This window comes from Macrosteles quadrilineatus, unplaced genomic scaffold (genome assembly GCF_028750875.1).
Source record: "Macrosteles quadrilineatus isolate MER2022 unplaced genomic scaffold, UCM_ALF_1.0 Scaffold_3__2_contigs__length_128488019, whole genome shotgun sequence".
In the NCBI taxonomy this organism is placed as follows: domain Eukaryota; kingdom Metazoa; phylum Arthropoda; class Insecta; order Hemiptera; family Cicadellidae; genus Macrosteles; species Macrosteles quadrilineatus.
The window spans coordinates 33,340,507-33,355,804 of record NW_026542596.1 but is presented as its reverse complement, the minus strand read 5'-3'; positions in this window follow the sequence as shown (position 1 = coordinate 33,355,804).

Below are 15,298 nucleotides of genomic sequence, written 5' to 3'. Positions count from 1 at the left end.
TTAAGTTTTAAAAGTTTTTGTTAAAAGTGGTTGACTAGTTTATTTTTTATTATGAATTAGCCGTTTGGCAATACTATGGAGAAACTAAAATTGTATAAATGTATATACATTTTTAGTTTCTTGACTCTACCTATCGACGTCGAGGGAGGTAATAAAGGTAATTTTTAACCTAAATAAATAATTTTTATTGACATTTATTGGATGTTTTACACCACAAGAAGGTTATTGCTAGCTGACAATACATTATATTGTATTGATGAATAGTTATTTTCACTTGTGTTCTGTTATTTTAAAAGTGGTTTTTATTGGTTTGTTAGTTTTTGTAAGAACGCCCTGTTAAATAATAGTATGAAACAAGGTCAACCTGTTTACTATGTTTCACGCTTAACATCGCTAGCATAATGTCTAAATTTACAGTATGGATGTAAATGATTTAAATGAAAAGAATCAAACACTCGCAACATGAAACTCCTATTAATAATCACGAAAAAAAAGTGACATAATAAGGCATAATCTATTTAATAACAGGTAAAATGGTATAGTATACAAAGTAAGTTATTCATAAAATTGTTAGGATGTTTCCATAAAAATGTAATAGTTCAAAACTTCTGTCCCCTTGCGGTTTTCAAAATAAATGTAAATTATTTTTCCTAGAGTTACCTAACAATGTACATGTTCTCTCACTGATTTGAGAGAGCAAAGTGGCCAATTAGCTCATCAGTGAGACAATGTTAACATTGTCTCACTCTAATTACTTTGTCTCACTCCAGATTTGCAACGTGAAGGCACGAAATAGTGAGCGCGTAACATGCAGACAAGGTCGTATGCGCACGAAATACGTTGGCAGCACTGGCTGTAAATCAGCTGGTCAGCTGTTGTACTGTTGAATTTGTCACAGCATTAAATGTCATATTAAAAGTTCACTTCTGTGTAAAAATATGTTACGTTTCTTTACCAATTTATTTGTTTTATGGTAACTGTAGGCAAAATATAATGTGCAACTCGAGTGCAAACTGCAGTTGTCTCACTCGAGAAACCATTCCTGAGTAAGGGTTTCTCTCGAGTGATGCAATTGCTCAATTTGCTCACTAGTTGCACAAATAACTTTTAACAACTATTTCAGGAAATCTATACGAAAATCGTTATTTAAAGTTCCTTTTTTTTAAGTAGGCCTACATTTGGATATCATTAACTGAACTAATATGCGCTTTTAAATCTTAAAATACAATCAATAATATTAGTGGATTTACAACTTTCTTAAAGAGCATATTTAACCTAATCTTAGTCTTTGTATGTCAAAGACAGGAGAGTTTGTTAATATTCATGGTTCCAGTTTTCCTTCAAGAGATTGAGGCCTTTGTTACCTTTACCTTTCAATATTACAGATCAAACTTGTTCTTGTATTGGAAATGTAAACATAAAGAATAATACGTGATGGAATAATACACCAACCAATTCGTTGTAGTAACTTTTAAGATTTTAAATGGCTTCAAACCTGTTAAACTAAATAATTGAAATACTGTACGGATAACTGGCACATATTGTAAGAATATGATCAGGAATATATTTTGTTGACTGAATGATTTCAATCACTCACCACTTAACTACGGTTGAAATTAGATTGGGTTTCTCATCTCCAGTAGCTTAGAATAGGCAGCATATACTACTCAAGATTTACTACTCGTAATCTTAAATCTGTAATTTTACAAAAGTTATAATTTCGTTAAATTTATGATTTTTATATTTCCTTTGTACTGGTAAACGAAAAAGAAGAAACATTCTAAATGTGTATATTATTTATTTTGACAGATCACTTTCATAGTTCCCTTTAAAATCTATTATTAACATTTCGTGTGTTTTTAGATTTTAGGTAATCAAGTCTCATTTAGAAAAGAACTATCCTCCATCTTCAAATTGCATCGTCAGTGTCTTAACACCTAAGAAAAGTATACGCTTAACATTCATTTTTTACTTCATGTTTTTGTATTTTTTATATACGACAATAATACGGACCATTAAATTTTTGTTAAGAGTCATTTATAAATTAGTCCTTTCAACCGTATCCAAGTTTGATAGTTTTGTTGTGAGACTTAATGTTTTAAATGTTGAAAGTTCAACAGATGTTGAGTTCCTCGAGTGGAAAAATGTAGAGTTGTCCTGAACACGTTTACAAGGTCATTTTCTTTGTAGCCTCTTCACATTAAGCTATCTTTAAACCAACAGTGAAACATTTAATGCAGCGCTACAATATGTGTAACTGAGTCATAATCAAGAATTTGGTTTAACACTTACATTTTGTTGAAAATATTGTAATCACATTTAATACTTAATTTCCTGATCTTTTAATCTCACTTTTTAATCATTACTTAAAGATCTGAAGAAACGATCTTATCATTAGGTTTATAGTAAAAACAATATTTTATGTTTTTGGTATGAAATAAAGTCAGCAAAATGGTAGTAGCTGGAACATTATAGTTTGAAGACAAACTACAAATAATTCAAGAAAATAACTACCTTATGGACAACTTAATTAAATCTTGTTTCAATTAGTTAAGCTTATAACAACTTATATCTGTTGGGATCTTGTAAATGCGTGGTTTTATTGTTTAATAGCTCCAAATTACGTTACAACAAAATGACACTAACAATGTTGTTACAATTTTAGCGGTCAAAGGCTTTTTTGTTTCCAACGTAATCCATTGGTTGTCTGAATAGCGACCAGTTTGTTGTTGTTTAATGTTGTTACATATTTTTCAATATACAATGGTAACGTTGTAGACATCTCGTGAATAGGTCATTTTTAATGCATGAATCAAGAACTTATTAAGCTCTCCTTTTGGTTACAAATTTAATGTATTGCTATACTTTTGCTTGGATTATTTTAAGTATGGTGTTGCTAGCTTATGAAACAAACAACAATGAACAACTATTTTTCAAGGTCGTTTGAATATTTACTAGTTTAACCACCTGCCTTTATTCTTTTTGGAATCATAAGGAACCCATTTTTCATCTGTTAATTCTTCAACATCGATTTATAAGCCCTTAAAATAAATACAATAATAAGTTCGAGTATATGTTTTATTCAAATTTATCCTTTCTCTTAGCAACTAATTAGAAAATAATTAGTACAAATTAGTACTAGGTAGTAGTAAATACTTAATATTTATCTAAATTATAACAATAATTCTAAACAATTAAATTGAATAACCCTTAAGCAATCAACCTGATTTCTTTGCTTTATCGACATAAAACACAGTAAGCTATGAAATCCTCACTGAAACATAAACAAATATAAAGGGACCAAAAAGACTAAAAACAAGAAGAGATTAGAAACTTTGCGAACAAATATCATGAAATAAAATCCTCCCTGAAATATAAACAAACATAAAGGGACCAAAAAGACTTATAACAAGAAGACATTAGAAACTTTGCGACCCAAATATCATGCTTATGCGTGAATAACATCTAATTGAAATTTTAACTGCGTTTCTACTGCTACTTAGAGCTACATAATTTAGTGGTGTGTTACCAGTTTTATGGTCATAATCAACTTTGTCCATTAAAGATGTAATGACGCTGTGCTAGATTGATTAAGAGCAATCACCAGAGATTGAGGTCAAGATGTATTAAGGATCCTTAGTGTTATGTGATATGCAGATATGTTGGGCCAAGTGGAAGGGATTTATATAGCCGTGTAGCTAGAACGTTCAACTGACAACCATTAAGAAAAATAAAAATAAAAACTTTAGTTACCAAATGCTCAAAAAATACAACAGTCGTTAAGGTTATTATGGCATCTTTTTAACGAAATCGGAATTATAATTTGGTAGTAAATCTAGTAAATGCCTATTATATAGACCAGTCAGTATAGTAAAATGAGTTGTAATTCATGTATGTAAAATAATTTGGTAATTTGACTATAAGTTTTATATTTTAATATGTTGTGTACGGATAACAAAACAACTAGCTTGATGACTATGATATATTATTTATTCTAAATCTATTTCAATGATTATGAAACTGATTTGTCTTCCCGTTGCGAAGCACGGGTACAACGGCTAGTACATGTATATAAAACACTTTTAGTTTTTAACTTCTGTATATTAAAACAACAAATGCATTGTTAGTCTGATAAAATTCTTAATTCTCACATGATTTGTCACATTTATTCTCACATGATTCAATCATTCATAAATAATTAGATACAACAAAATATAGTATTATTAAGATTTGTCAACACAATGGCTTAAGATGGTAAACAATTCCAAAATATTACAGAGCTGAATATAGTTGTTTATTTAAAGCTATAAGTCATGTAAAGTCTTGTGTTAAAATTAGCCATACTAAGGCCACATGGTGCCAACGAATGATTAGTTGCATTCCATACATCAAACTACCCACTATTCTATTTAATTGACCTATCGTAACAGTTGTAATATTTGGTAAAGAAAATGTACACTTGTACTACTGTACCTAGTACGATAACTTTCCTTAAACCTTTTATTGAAGTTCTGCTAACTTCTTTGCTTTTGTTGTGATTATAATTGGTAGAACTGTAATTTCCTATTTTCCTAATAATACTGCGAATGGATGGTAATTGCAACGAAAAAGCTCATTGTACTTTGAAAACCAAATTTTAAATTAGTGTGTCAATTAAATAAAAACTCATAAGGCCTACTCTTAATACGAATTAAACTAACATTTTTACGTGCAATGTTATGGATAGTCTTAAAAGTGAATATCCTTTCAACATGGCATAGTAAAGAAATATATTTTTGTAAAACTGCAATGGTGGAACCAAGAAATGTTCGTTGAAATTATGTTTAAGGATAGAGGAAGGATGTTCAATTAATAAGAACCTGTAAGCTGATCCTCTTAGAAGATAATTTATTTCTAATTCAATTTACTGTTTACTGTAATTTTCAGATTACAATTAGTTGGGGGTTTCAATCGTATATGTATCCTTAAAAAAATAAATATCCTAATAAACCTTAATTAGTTCTCCTAATGCATTTGGGCATTCATATCTGGTGAAATTACTTTTAAAAACTACACGATTTTTATTAATAATCTACCAAGTATTGTTAATCTATATTATCTATCTATATATTAATAGGCAAGCATGTTTCTTTAAAACCTTTTTTCTCAGCTCGTGTGAATCGTAGGGAAAATCTACGCATACCGTTGGAAAGCTATTTTCCTGTAGGTGTGCAGAATCCCTTTATAAATTTAAATAGGCTCAAAGATAAGCACAAAAAAATGAGTTTAAAAATTTGAAAAAATTAACATGGATCTTATGCGTTGCTATGCTGGTTACGAAATAACAACGAAATATAAACAGAAAATCAAAACAAATGGAGGAAACTCCAATCACATGTTTTATTTACAGTGTGGGGTGAAAATAGATAAGTGAGTACATTACATTTTATTTTTGGTCGAGTTTCGACCACTGGACGACCTCTCGTACTTATTTAATACGCAAGCAGGATTTTTGTGACAATTACTCCTCCGAAACTACTGAATCGATTGACATGTTTTTGGTCTCATTGAAAAGAGCGTAACGTGAAGTTGTGCAGGAAACTTTCTTTTTAGGTAAATAATTAGAGAATGAGGCCCTGGGGCCCTTTAAAGTTTTGTATTTCTCCATAAGGATAACATGGGGAGATAATTTTTATTTACAGAAACATATGTTTGTTACTTGAAAATATTCAAAGTCTACTACATAATAATTTCTGTGTATTATGACTGTTCATGTATACTACATTTCAATCAAGGATTGTGTACCTTAAAGATTACTCATAATGGATCTTACTACTTTATTTTAATGCTGGGAATAGTAAAATTTGGTTGAGAATAAGTTACCATGATTAAGAAAACTTTACGGTACTATAATGATTTATGTATTTTAAATCACAAATCTTTGACATTATTATTTAATTTGAAACCAAACAGCTGATCGACAAATCAAACAAATCATCTACTTCATGTGGATAATGTTGTTACACAAACATAGTTTTTTATAACAATACTGTAACTTGATTCTTTTTTACTTGTGGGTGTATTTTGAGTTTGCAGTTATGAAAAGCTCCAAGCTAAGTAACTTTTATCTAATTTTATTTATAAACTAACAGTATTAATGAATTACTACATGAACTTGACAAGTTCGGTGATTAATTGTCAGTATGGCAAGGGGGAGAAGAGTGGGTCCTCGAAAACAGGAAGGCGGAGACACCCATCTAGAAAATCCAACTGAGTTTTTAAATATAGATGTCAGTGGATTGCCAAGACACAGATTAGACTAATAAAAGGGGGTAGTGGTTTTATTGATGAGGAATACATAAAAAGGGTATCATTAATGGCACAAGGCTTCATGTTATCAGAGCGGTTAACAACTTAATAGAATGTAAAGTCAACTGGAACAAGTGAGTCCGATATGTTTTGATTTCGAAGATAAACATTTTGGTTTTTAGTGGTTTTTTTTCAAGTGGTTTCTTCAAGCAGCATTTTATGACCCTCAAAATATGCTACATAGGCCTATTTGATATATTGCCTAGTTTGATATATTAAATGTTTTGTTAAATGTGTTTTTAAAAATCTTTAAAAATAACTACGCTATAACATACGTGAACTTGAACCCTTATTAATTTACAATACACGTTATACACATTATTATTATTTATAATACACATACAGCTAGAAAATAGCTGGACTGCTTCCCTTCTAAGGCTTTATTATTAGCCTACCGTATTTAATTGTCGACGTCGAGTCAAATATAACACGATGAATTTGTTTTTTAATTCATATGTTATTTTGCGGGGCATTGAGCCGCACAGGTTCACTAGTACATAAATAAATACATGGTTAGAAAGTGGGACACTTTTTAAGTTTGTTATTCCAATTTTAAATCTACTCAAACACAGAAAATGAACCTTATTATGGAAATTATTGAGATCCTATAAACTGTAGACTTTATTTTTATTTTATCAACTGATTTTATTTTTAATATCGTAAGCTATTCATCCATTTAAAAAAACCTTATAAAAGTGTACTTTTTGTTATATTTTTGTCACAAGAAGATAACAAAACGCTTTTGTCCCGTAGATTCAATTTAGCGTAGTTTTTCTCCCCTCCTAGGACGCTAGGCACGAGCCTGGGATTGTTTTTCACATTACTTCAGGCTAGACCTAGGGGTTGCGGCATTATCACATATCCATTGGTGACTTGGCGGGGATCGAACCCGGGACCTCAAGGACTAAAGTCCTGCGCTATAACCACTACGCCAGCTCGCTCCCCAATTTAGCGTAGTACGAGTATAACTTTTTATAACATGATGTTACAGAGGTTACTTTTTATACAGATGTTATGTGATTTCTGTTATAAAAATTAAATAATAGTAGGTGTTCAAACCTTGAGGATTTTTGATTTTTTATACGCACCTTTAGTATGCAAATAGGTCGCTCCATATTAAGTAGGTATGCATAAAACACCCTATGATTAACGTTGTTTGCGTAGTTCATTAAATTCAAACCTACTCAACACAGTAAATACTGAATAATTACATAACTAAAGAACTGCAGCTATATCAATATAAAAGCTTAGTCAATATAAAAATAAATTAACTATTACATAGTATTTTATATTGTTATTCTTTATTTCCAAACTTTATCTAAAAGTGTTTGATGACAACTGAATTAGAGAGTTATTTGTGGCCCTTGCATTCATAACATTTGTATGCGAATTAAATATAACACAAATCATGAACTCAGTAAACATGGAGTTGATACATTTTATAAAAAAAAATGTCTGCACTAAATAAAAAAATGTGTTTAATGCATCCTGTCGATTGCAGCCTTTTGAAGCATCCTCTCATCGATTTAATAATTTTGTATTTTTACAGTATGAATCTAAAAAGTTAAGTTCGTTTGTAAGGAATTCGTTTGTGCATGTTAAATTGCGCCTAGACAATGGTAAGTAGCGATGCCGCACTGCGATGGTGGTCAAAGAACAAGATTTACCAAGGAAGGTGATATTTCGGCAAACTTCTGATGACAACTTTATGTATTTCATCATTAATTGCCACTATAAAATTCTATTTCAAAGTTAAACAGATTTTCCGGTCTTAAATACCATCTTAGAATATATTTCCCATTATTATCCTGTCTTGGCTATAATACCTTGGTAAGCTTGAATATAATATTCAGGACATGTTACACTGTATCCTTTGTTCCCCCTGCTTAGCCTTACCTTTATACTTTTTGAATAAGGGATTCTTTCTTTTCATGCATGGAAAAATTATATTATTTTCTTATAGTTGATATAAGGTTTATTTTAGATTTTAAAATGTTTTAACTAAAACAGTTTTCAAAACAAAATTTACGTTCCTAAACAATTTTTCAAAAGTAAAATCATACTAATATTATTGATGATATATTTGTAATGGTTTTAAATTATAAAACAGGAAACACTAGGTAAATTATTTTAGTAATCGTTTTTACGTGGTCAATGTGTCTTAGGACTTCGAAAAACGTTACTCATGATATAAGTAATTTTCAAGATTAAATGTGATGAACAATAAATACAGTATAATAACACAGTAACGCTAAGGTTGGTTTGGAATGTGCATTTTTAATGTACACATTTAAGGAATCATATTGTTTTACATCCAAGAAATATTTAACCCTAATTTTATTTTGAAACAATAACTCTGTAAAACAGAGTTTCGCGTTTTATTTATAACAAAAAACCGATTGATTAATTTATTGTTATTTTTAACTACTGTTTGGTAATAGGCCTAGAGTCTGGCAAAGACTATTAATATAAAATTAAGAGTAAAGTATTAAAACATTTAATTTTGAATTAATTACTAAACAAAAAATATAAAAATAAAAAAATTCAAAAATATGTTCTTTTCCAATTTAGGTTTTAACAATGACGAACATTATGAAATGGCTACCAAAAACTTGGTAGTAAAAAAAAAAACAAAAAAAAACAGTCAATTGCAAAATAAATGTATTACTTAAATACTATACCACAACAACAACACTTCTGGTCTACTTTATTTACTTTTAAGTCCTTGGTTGTAATATTTTTTAATGACTTATATATTATGCGTTTTTTATCCAAAATATTTAACATCCAAACATATTGACACTTTGAATATCTTGGTGCCCTTATTACAAAACGGTAAAATATATATTTATGGTATAATTAGAATAATAACAAAAATAACAATTTATAATTAAAAAAAGTTTTTTAATGCACTAAAAAGTGGAAAATAATTTATAAATATGTGGAGAGTTTTAATACTTGTAAGATTTAAAACGAAAAACGTGGGGTTCATGCAATATATAATTTACAATTACCTTCACCTATTGAACTAATGTATTATTATCAATTGCATGCACCCCACGTTTTTCGTTTTAAATCTTACAAGTATTTATACTCTCCACATATTTATAAATTATTTTCTACTTTTTAGTGAGTTTAAAAACGTTTTGTTTTATACAAGTTTTTTATTTATAAATTATTTTATACGTTTTAGTTTTTAATGTTTGTGGATGTTAAATCTATTTCAGGCATCAATATCAGATTAAGACAGAGGGATGTGGGAAATCTAAGGTTTATTTGAATTTCTTTGCATATAATTATGTATTAGATTGAATGTATGGCCTACCTACTAACTATAAATATATCAATCTATTTAATTTATTAATTACTTTATAGAATGCTAAATAAAAAACAATTGACATTATTAACAAACACCTTTATATCTGCAATCAGATTGTTTTTCTTTATTTCGAAATGTTTGTAAAGAATCTCTTGTTACGCATAACCTGTACCTCCTCTGCTCTTCAAACTGTCAAATTTAAGTATTTACAGCTGACTTAAATTAATTGATATATTTACATTTTTTCAAGCCCACGGGGTGTAGCCCAAGGAAAATATGAACATTAAATGATATAATATTGCATTGTCATCTATTTGTGAGCTATGTTTCAAATTTCAAGTCTCTAGCTCATTAGGAACTTCGTTTAAAATGGATATTAAAATTTGTAGGAAAGTGATGCTAATAAAAACAAGCCTAATGGGGCGTAGCCCAAGTGAAATATGAAAATTAAATGATATAATATTGCATTGTCGTCCATTTGTGAGCTATGTTTCAAGTTTCAAGTCTGTAGCTCATCGGGAAGTTAGTATAAAATTGATTGCAAAATTTGTACCGGACAAGAAAGCGAGCTAATAAAAAGTTTTAATAATAACTTTACTTTATACATGATAGTGTATAGCAAAGTAATGACAGTATAAATCTGCTTAGTCTACTATTCTGCTACTTTTATCTGCTATGCTACATAAACGTATCAATTCCTCCATCCCGTTAGGTACATTAATTATTTCTCTTGATATTTCAAAGGATATGACTCAGCCATCACAGTATTTTTACTTAAGAACAATTTTTATTTTGTATATGGTGCCTAAATATATTAAGGCTTTTGTCCATATGACACTCTGACTTTCCTTTGATACCTGAAAGGATATGATGACACATCCATCATAATATATCTATAGAGCACTCCATCTATCGTATATACTTACTGAATATATCACGGTCTCCATTCATTAGAACTGAATTTATTTTGATACATTGAAGGGTATGACACAGCCGTCACTGTATAGTTTCTTACGAAAAATCTATTCTTTCTAAATTGCATCTGTATATTTTAAGGTTTTTGTCAATTTGATATTATGAATATCCCTTGATTCATAAAAGGATGTGACACATCTATCACTATAATGTCCTTTCTATAGAGTACTCTCTCCATCGTATATGCTACCACAATATAAAATGAATTTCATCCATTATATGAAGGGAAAGTCTGTATTTTTCCTTGATACATGAAAGGGTATGCCACAGGGATATGGGGGGGGGGCACTTCATCCATCGCATGTACTACGTGAGTATATCAAGGCATCACAATATCGTTTATATAGAAAACTCTATTAATGTCGTTCTACATGAATACATGAATAATTCTTTGTTCAATTTAAGGATGCTGGTTTTTTTACGGTTATTGGTGGTGAAGAACACTGGTGAAATAATTTCGTTCTTTCTCCATTTTTGTGTGTTTTTTTTTTATTTCTTTATATCTAACTCGACATCGTTATTCGCATTTTTAAATAAAAGAGTCTAAATTCTTCTCAACTTGCATTTTCAACAAAGATAATTCTTCTTGGACTTAACAAGTATACGTCATTATGTCACACGGGCCACATCTGACATGATTTGGATTAAAAACACATTTGGGGATCTGTGGTTCCAAACTTTTGTTCTGACGCAAATAAAATCGAAACGAAATTCGATTCCATTAAAGGTATTGCTCTTTAATAGGTCATTTACAATGCAGACTTGTTTATACTTGTTGTACTTGACTTGTTGTGTGCGATAGTTTGATTGTGTTAAGTTGGATGCAAAGCCTGCTCAGTGAATTATATAAAGCAATCTAGTGACATACCTTTGAACTGTCACGTGCTATCGTCAAAGCTAGTCTGGCCGTTTTATCAGTTATTGGAAATCGACACTTTGGTTACCAGTTTGAAACAACGCTGTCAGTAGTACCTGTGATAATTTACTTCAAAGGTTTGTTGATGACTCCTTAATGAATATTCGAGCAACAGGTACACTATTTTTATTTATAATCTTAAATTTTTGGTGAATAGAAAAAATACTACATATTTAATATTTTTCACACAATACAGAGGAAGCAATAATCTTATTCGTCGAAGAATTACAAATTGAATTACGGGCCCAACAAAATACATTTACTTGCTAATTTTGTAAATGCTAATTTAACACGACGTTTTACGCAACAAAACGATACTAGTGAATTCTCGTTGGTGTAAACGTCGATACGCTTACATGCTCAAGATTCTTAAAAACATTTGTGTTTGTAACAGGATAGTTTTATCATTATCATCATCTTATACGAGAAAGATCCTCTTTTGTATGTACAAATTTAACATATTTATTGGGGTTTGTTAGTGGTAATATACAACTTCATCGTCAGCCTTTTTTATCATTATTTATTAGTGCCATACTAAATCAGAGAACCAAAGCTTACCTGCTAAGTTAATATTTTCTCTTGAAAGAATACGTTAATTAAATTCACAGTTGAGTCTTAATAAAAGTATCGACAGTTAAAAAATAAGTTCGCATCTCAATAGTATTGCCTTTTAAGCTAAAGTATAGTTTATAAAGGTTTTATACATTTTAAAATCGAAATACCTTATGATTTTAGGATAGATCAAGAACATTGTAATTTACTCTTGCTTTGCAGTGAGCGGAGTTCATTAGCCAGGTGTTGATGCCTTTACATTTTCTAAATTTTTGACTGAAACAACAATATTAAGATAATACAAGATTGTCATATCTAGTCTTGAGGTATACTTAGTGAATCTTTTTAAATAATAATGAGCCACATTATTATTTAAAAAGATGCGGTTTCAGTCTAGAATTAAAATCTATAGTTGCATTTATAAATGAGATTTTTTTCAATCTTAGATTATATTAGTATGTGAAAAGATAATAGTATGGGTATAGGGTATAGGGGTGTGTTATTTGCAAAAATAACATAAGTATATATAGTTTTACGTTTTCAACCATCTTTAAGATTGAAACACAAATTCGAAGTAAGTTTTCCAAGTTTTCAAGATTTCCTGACTAAAATGTTTGTTAAATGTTGTTGTTTTATAAAATGTCATGTATGAATCAAAAATGTATAATTTATGAAATATTCCAATCTTCCATGACAAAACTATTTTATCAAAATCCGTGGGAAGCCGAAGATAGAAGTATTTGTGGGTATGTATGGTCCCAGTGTTATTTCACGATATAGAAACCTTTGTATCACTTACATTTGAAAATGAAAGATTGTTTGTATTGAGAAGAACAATGAATATGTAGTAAATATAATCGATAAGTGTATGAAGCCTCCTTTTGTAGGAATACTTGATACCATTAAAACAGCGAAGTATAAAATCTTGAATTTAAAAGCTCGTTGCATTTAGATTAATTCTCTAATACTAAATCTCCTTTTTGTAACAAGGGATATGTTACATGTACAGACAACTGACAAATTTTGAAACTAGATGTTCAAGCAGATATGTAGTTGAGTGAATGATTTCCACCATCAACCACTCAACTGTGGTTTGAATTAGGTCCCACTTCTCTCACCGCTAACTTAGAATAAGCAGAAATTATTATTATGAAATGTGAGATGTGTTACACATGCGTTAAAAACCAAGGTTTTTTTTTAACAAAGATTCTTTGTGGTTTAAGGTTTTATATGTTGAAATACCATTTGTGTAGTCATTTCCTTTTTTGTATTTTTTTGCAAATTTACAACACACATTTGATTTTAATATATTCAAAGTAATTCATTACACTTATACAACTAACAGTAAATAAATATTTAAAAATTCACAAAAGGCTTGCGGTTTTTTACAGTGAAATCTTAAATCATTATTACAATTGTTACTTTTGTGACAGGGACTTGAATGCTTATGGGCTTCAACCTTGATATCCCAACCAATTCCGTCTATTCTAGAAACAAAATTGAATTATTTTGTATAGCTTACATGGGTTTCGACTTATTAAACAACAGTATAATTAATGATTTGGTAACTTTTTTTTGGTAGCTGCAAAATGAATATAGAAAACGAAAATACTAAGTAAAATTTAAATTGAAGTTTTTATCTTTTATTAAAGTTTTTATTACTTATTTATTTACTATTTAAAAAATAAATCGAATTTAGAGAAAACTTTAGACAGGCCTACATGTCAAGCGAGTAGTATTTTTGCAAATCGTGTCGATAGTATATACCTTAAAAGTCCTTTTAAGTATCTATAAGAGTAGATATGCTTGAGCTGTTAGACTAAATGTTTTACCTGAAGGGTGAAGGTCTAACAGATGCTGAGTTAACCGAGCGGAAATACGTACAATTGTACTGAATTACAAGGTCCTTCTCTCATTGTCATTTGGTAGTAAATCAATCAGATTGTACCTACTAAACCAACGGAAATTTATAACTTACGCTGCAATAAATGTAAAATAAACTATCCAGCAAATGCAAATCAACGAATGCTCTTTATACATAAATGATAAGAGCCAAACTTAACAAGATGATATACTGTTTGAAGAAAACCTCGTACTTGGATGTTTTGAAGTAACTTTAAGTGCCTTTTAAAGACAATTCTACAGGCCTATATATACGACGTGGGAGTAAAAACTCAACCATAAATTGTTATTACGTTCTAGGGCCTAGCGTCTTAGGAATTCAAAATGGCTCTAATGCTTGAATGTTCACTGCTGTTGAAGAAAGAGTTAATGTAAATTCATCCAGCCCGTATTTCACCTTTAAACAGTTCAACACTAACTAAATTACTACAGATTTGTCAACAGACGTTGAGGATGTAGGCACTCCTTGAACAGGTGATTGTAATGCATGAAGAGGAAACTTGCAGCTCTTCAGCGGCGACAAATTGATGTAATTGCTAAACTTTCGCACAAATCATGTCTACATTGCAGTGAGACATAATTAAACGTACGGGTACGTGTAAATGAGACAAACTAAGATAGTCTGAGTCCCATTTTGTGTACATCATAAATAATATAGTTGTTGAACGTCTACTATTTTTTCTAAACATTGATTACTTTTACACAAATAATTAGTTAAATGTTAGTTATGTTTCGCAAGACTTACCTAATTTTAAGACTAATGCAGTTAATTTTAGACTTTTACTACACGAATACCTTTTTTCGATCCTTATTTTTATTAAGTCGAAGAAAATTTCAAATCAGTCTTCCACTTGACATATCAGATTGGTTTGATTACATTTCTTATTTACACTCGTTCTAATAGAAAACTGACTCTGATATGATGTTTAAAGTAAAACTGAAATAGTTTTATATATTTTCTAATGGTAACTAATATTTTCTTAAAGATGCTTAGTGAAAATTATCAATATTAAATCCGTAAAAATATACGAGTTTATAAATCAAATTATTTTTTAAGTAAATGTAAAGTAGAACTTTAACTGTAAATTTTTGAATGAACCCGTGCACAATGTCGGTGTGTCCAAAATTGTTTTGTACGAAAATGCATTGAATCACATATAATGACATTTTATTCAACTTGAAAAGAATAACATGACTTGCTTGTAAAAACTGTAAACATACATCGACCTACTGTTTTTGTTTTTGTTTTGACAAAAAAAAACATTCTAAATAATTATTATCACGAT